Raw genomic sequence first — 6,000 nt, 5'->3', positions numbered from 1 at the left:
ATGAAGAAGGAAATTGCTTTGCAAGATATGTCCAATCGAATTGGCTTTCCTACGTAGGATGCTGGCTAAAGTGTCTTCTTCTCTCCTACCCGTACTAAAACATCTTCATTTGGTATTCTCTCCATCCATTTTATCTTCTCCATCTTCCTCCAACACCACATTTCAAAGCTCTCTAAATATTCCTTCAGTTCAATAATCTATATATAGCACTTGACCAGTTTCTTCCTTCGTCCAATATATATTAATCCTGTTAGTTAAGAGTGATATTTTCTTGTTGAATGCCTCTTTGGCTATGGTAATTCTTGATCTGATCTCTTTGGTGCGGTAAGCGTCTCTCGTCAATATGCATAGGTTAAATAAAAAGTAGTGGCAACACTATTCTCATGTCAGAAGGCTGTGTCTCAGAACTACAAGAGTTCTGTAGCTGATAAGGGAATATGAAACGACGAAGTGTGGCGAGTGGAAATGATTGTGTGTTATTCAGTGGAGAGCAGCAGCAGTGCCAGAGAGAAAAGGAAGGAGAGTGGAAGCGACATAACAATATGATTCAGAAAGACGAACAATGGGTGTGAATCAATATTGAAGTGGCTTGTGGGCGCAATGCACAACAATGTTTTCAGGGACTTCGTGATAACCTTTTTGCAAAAATAACGGAATTACTTCGCGGGAAGCACTACGTCACAAGAGAAGCCATCATCTGTGCCATATGGTGGTCCCTGTGTAACATAGACAAAAATTTACGCACTGACCGTGTGCGACGCCTTCCACATGTGTAGAAAGTGATAGAAATAACAGGTGATTACATTGGAGGAATATAACAGGTGTTTCTGTGCATAAACCCAGGTATAAATTATAACAATGTTGCTGTTACTTCTTATCCACCCCTTGTGCTTCTCAGATATTTGAAATGATCGACCTCTTCAAGTTCTCTTTGATCTACTCTGGCACGTAAGGGAGTGTTTCCATGGCATGTTCTTATGACTTTCGATTTTTGGACATTGATTTCAATTCCTCGTTGTTTTCCACTTTAACTATTTTTCCATCATTTTCTGTAGCTAGCTATAGTAACCGTGTCATCTTTGTTAATTATCTTTCCCCCAATCTTGAAATTTCAACTACCATTATTGCTTCCTCCATTAAGAATTTACTCTAACTGTTGAATAATTGGTGCGACATACTATCCTTGCCTGACTCCTCTTCCAATCTCTGCACTATTGGTTTTTCCTTGATTCAAACGCAGTTTTACTCGTTGTCCTATGGATAGATTGCGAATGAGTCGTGGTTCCTCCAGCTGACTCCGATTTCTGTAAGTATTTTTAGAAATTTGGTCCAATTGGCCCGATCAAGATCTTTTTGCCAGTAGACGAAGTACAAACACAACTCTTCCTTTACGTCAAGAACTCTTTGTGATCCAATTCTCACCAACCCAATAAAATCTTTGCTGCCTTTTCCTGTTTGAAATCCAAATTAATCTTCCTTCAATATCTCTTCTATCTTACTTTCCAGGCGCCTTTCAGCATGCGCGCAATAATTTTTCCAGTGTGCGAAATAAGGCTAATAATTTTGTGATCACTACATTTCTTTGCCTGTCTTTCTTAGCTAAAGCAATTATTGTAACACCAAGAAAATCCTTTTGCCATTCTTCACTCAGGTAGATCTTGTTAATAAGTGAAGTCAGTACTAGCATTGCATTATTTTTTAATCCTTTAAGTAAATTCGCTGATATGTTGTCGTCTCCAGAAACCTTCTTCCTTTGTATATCTTTGATAGCTTGTACTACTTCACTTTTCAATATATTGGGTCCATTTCCTTCATCATCCACCTCTTCCTCTGCTTCGATCGCAATATCTTTTGGGCTGTTCTTCTGGTCATATAAATTCTTTATGTATTCCTCCCTCATAAATTTGTTCGCTTTTTAACCCATACAAACGTATCATATTGGTTCTGTTATGTGGAAGCATCGAACGTAACCATGAGTTAGTATGACGTTGTGCTCATGTCAGTCATCACGTAGACAGTGTCTGTTTTCTCACTACATTTAAATTGAGACGGACAAACAAGAATCTCAATCAAGTGACTATTCGTATTCTGTTAAGATACTATTGGACGAAGGGACGAAAACTACCAAAGCTTAAAATAAAATTTGTCCTGTGGAAAAGGAGCAAACTATGAAAATTGGGACACCCAAAAGTGGTTGGCACGATTTAGTCAAGCTACATGGTAATGTTGAAGATAAACCTCGGACCGGGAGATAATTTGCCATGAACAAAAATCATCTGGAGCAGACTAATAATTGGCCCACCCGCAAGTTCAAGTAAATTTGGTACAGATAGGATCATCTCAAAGTGTTCTGTGCTGTGTCATCTTTGTCAACTGAGGTTTGTTTGTAGATTGTCTCGACTTGTGCCTCACTAGCTGACACCATAACAGATTAAAAGATGACTTACTCTGTGTTAGCATAGAAAATCTCGAGATGATAAGTTTTGGCATTGAATAAACGCAGTTGACTAAAATTTATCTTTCTGCAATATTCTGCCAGTGGCCGTCAGTGCCTCGAGTCACGTTAAGATGCACTTCCCAATACCCATAATAGGAGGTTTGAAACACAGGTGATGTGCATATGGCTAATATCAATTGTCCAATATTCTGTGAGCTAGTTTCAGATGGCTATGCATATGGTTGGAAACATTTCCCCTGAACAATTACAGCGGCTCCATCGTTTTATGCGAAAAAAATATTTGACTTTGATCAAAAGGAAGAGTTCGGCTTTAGGTCGATAACATCCCTTGCCACTGGTCATGAATAATTACCAAAAAATTCCAGAAATTGCAGCGATCCGAATTGACATAACACCCTTCACACAGCCCAGACCTCTACCACTCAGATTATCTTTGTTTCCCTCCCTTGCGTATTTCCTTCAAGGACGACAATTTAAAACAGCTGAGGATGTGGAAAATTCATTGCGTGAGTTCTTAGCCTCCAAATTAATTAAATGATATTACCGTGTGATTCTGACTTGCCAAATATTTGCAGAGAACCATCCAACACAATGGACTTTACTTTGCACAATAAGATAAACGTTCAGACTTTTTATGTAGTACCAATATTTCGTACCAACGAATTTATGAGTAACACTGATAGAGTATATATTTGTTTATGAGTGCTTCAAGCATCATTGTGTACTACCATGAGCAAAATAAATGACGCGTCTCTTTATTTTGAAGTTTTTTTGAAAATATCTCCGTTTTCTTTATATGTTCGAAATTTCGGAAGGTTTCCCCAGCAGGACAGGTTAATAACAAACCCGTTTTTAATATTTGTGTTAGATATTAGCTTAAAATAAAGAAATTAGAAGCAAAAAACATTAAATCGACAGAAATCTCGAGAATTACCAACTCTGCTAAAGTGGGAAATTTTCAAGAACACGAGGGAATTCTGCATTTCAACACGAAGCAGCGACATCTATGTCATTGAGAGAAATGTGGATTAAATCTACAAACTAAACTTTTAACGAATATTTCTAGTATGTCTTATTATATGCATTATCTGCAAACTCCAAATATATGAATATATGCTAAGTATTAACATAAAGATAGAGCAAATAGTGGAAATTATCTATGGAAAAGGACGAATTGGTAGGACGATCGTAATGAAATATCGTCTTTACCGGAACAGGCTCAGTTCACGTAAAAAAACAAATAGCTCAGTTAGTTAAAGCAATGAGTCTGTATGCTGAAGGTAGCGGGTTCGATCCCATGGAAATGCCGTTGTCATTTTTATCTCTACACTACGGTTATTTTATTTATTTTTTATGTGGGAAAGAATTAAATTGTAACGTATGTGTAAAACTCATGACGATACCAAAAAAAGAAAAAATGCCGTTGTCGCACTTGCATTAGCGTCCCTAATTTTGTTTGCAAACAGTTTCGTAATTATTTCCCCTGTGCTCACTGTTCACCATATGCTCGCTGGCGCATAACGAATGTTTCCCAGTAAATGTTAATTCTAATTTGGAGAATTTTATAAAGTTTTACAATATTTCTCACTAGATACTCTTCTATCTACGTGTTTGGATATTTTGATAACAGATGTCCCTATTAAATGTTTAATTTTCCCTAGATGTTTAATTACGGAAAAGTTTTACAATGTATTTGTATTGAATTGAAATTGTTTTGAATTTACTACATAAGGTAAGTAGACCCAAGGAGGAGAACTCAAGTAATTGATATTCTACGTAAAAGCAACCTATTGGAGAATGATGATGCTTCTTACCTTCAGCACATAATCTTTACGTTAGAGAGTCAGACAGAGAAAAATCCTGGTTTTTCCTCCTCTATGACCACCCATCTTAAACCTCTACATATCATTGTTCGTCTCACAAAATTTCGGTGCTCCAAAAACATTCAAATAATAATAATAATAATAATAATAATAATAATAATAATAATAATAATAATAATAATAATAATAATAATAATAATCCTGAATATGCCATCCTTACATAATGTAAGGATATCTTAGTTTCCTAGTTTAAATCTTAAATATCTTAGTTTAAAATGCTTTCTTTAGTACTTATTTAAGCAACCATGTAGGAGGGGGTACGACTTTTTATTTTGCCCCTCTCATTTCAGTACCCTTCCAACAGAAAGTAATTTTTGATAAGCAGGACAGACAAAATGAATAAGAAATATATTTACAGCATCCTCTCCCCTTTCATGATTGGAATATCACGTAATATTTTTTATTCTACGAAAGATGGCCCTGTGCGGTTAGGGGTAGGTAACTAAAAAAATACCTAATATATAGCGCCCCTTGATTGTAATATTACCGCTTCTTTATTTGTACGAGGGAGCCCCTACACAATCAAGGGTGACAAAAAGAATAGGAAGAGTGTCTATTGATTCCAGTGGTGGATCCAGCACGAACTCCTGGGGGAGGGGAGTTGAAGTGAAACATTCTTTTGATGATGTGAAGCTGTCACAAATTACCACTTAACTAAACTAAACAATAGTGGGGGGAACCGGAACCCAGTCAGTTTAAATTGATGTAAAAGTTTAATTTTTGGCTTCATATTAAAAGTTGTGGTTTCAAATGAGAATTTCAGTCCAAGTGGTCAATCATCAAATCTCGTGGGGCTCTTCAGTGTAGGCTAATACGGCCCCCTTATGAGAAAAGGCAAAATTATTAATATGTTTATAACTTTCGAATTTTTCGTCTATTTTAAAGAAATATTTTGCTTCGTATTAAAGTGTTGGTTCCAAATGACAAATTCAGTCCGAGTGGACAATGATCAAATCTCCGGGGGGGGCTCTTCAGTATAGGGGGCTACGGCTCCCTTATAAGAAAAGGCAAAAATATGAAAATGCTTATAACTTCCGAATTTTCCGTCTATTTTAAAGAAATTATTGGCTTCATATTAAAGCCTTGGCTTCAAATGACAATTTCAGTCCGTGTGGACAATGATCAAATCTTGGAGGGCTCTTCGGTGTAGGGGTTTCGGCTTCTTTATGGGACAAGATTCACGTAGTTGATATTGCAAAATTGTTTTGTATATATAAGTGGAAACTTGCACCATTTGGTTAATTTTACCTCTTATGTTTTGCAGATTCATATTCCAAGCAATAGTTACTTCGCAGAGCTAAAAGAAGGCACTTACTAGTTTCATTAAAATGAAATGTCTTTTATGAGAAGTTCTCATGGAGCCGACGAACGAATAGGCATCCAAACGTTGGTTAAGTCGAACGGTTGAAACCCGTTGAGCTCGCTACAATTATTATTATTATTATTATTATTATTATTATTATTATTAATAATAATAATAATAATAATAATAATAATAATAATAATAATAATAATAATAATAATAGAGCATTCACCTTTGGTGCATGGGGTCCGTGGCTCGATTCCACTTCGCGCCAAGTGAAATTTGAGGTGGACAAATACCGTGTGCATGGGTATGTGTTTTCTTGAGATTTTCCATTTTCCTCCCACTTTCTTCAT

At 36.3% G+C, this 6,000-nt stretch overlaps 1 protein-coding gene across 2 annotated transcripts in view; it reads left to right on the top strand.

Moving 5' to 3' along the window:
* Positions 1–6,000, top strand: part of LOC145688533 (protein germ cell-less-like) — a 255,481-nt gene that overhangs the window by 170,432 nt on the left and 79,049 nt on the right. The gene's annotated exons all lie outside the window — the stretch shown is intronic.

Source organism: Thermobia domestica, chromosome 6 (assembly GCF_964235325.1).
Source record: "Thermobia domestica chromosome 6, izTheDome1.hap1.1, whole genome shotgun sequence".
Classification (NCBI taxonomy): Eukaryota; Metazoa; Arthropoda; class Insecta; order Zygentoma; family Lepismatidae; genus Thermobia; species Thermobia domestica.
The sequence above is the reverse complement of the archived record's forward strand: the minus strand, read 5'-3'. Positions and strand labels throughout refer to the sequence as shown.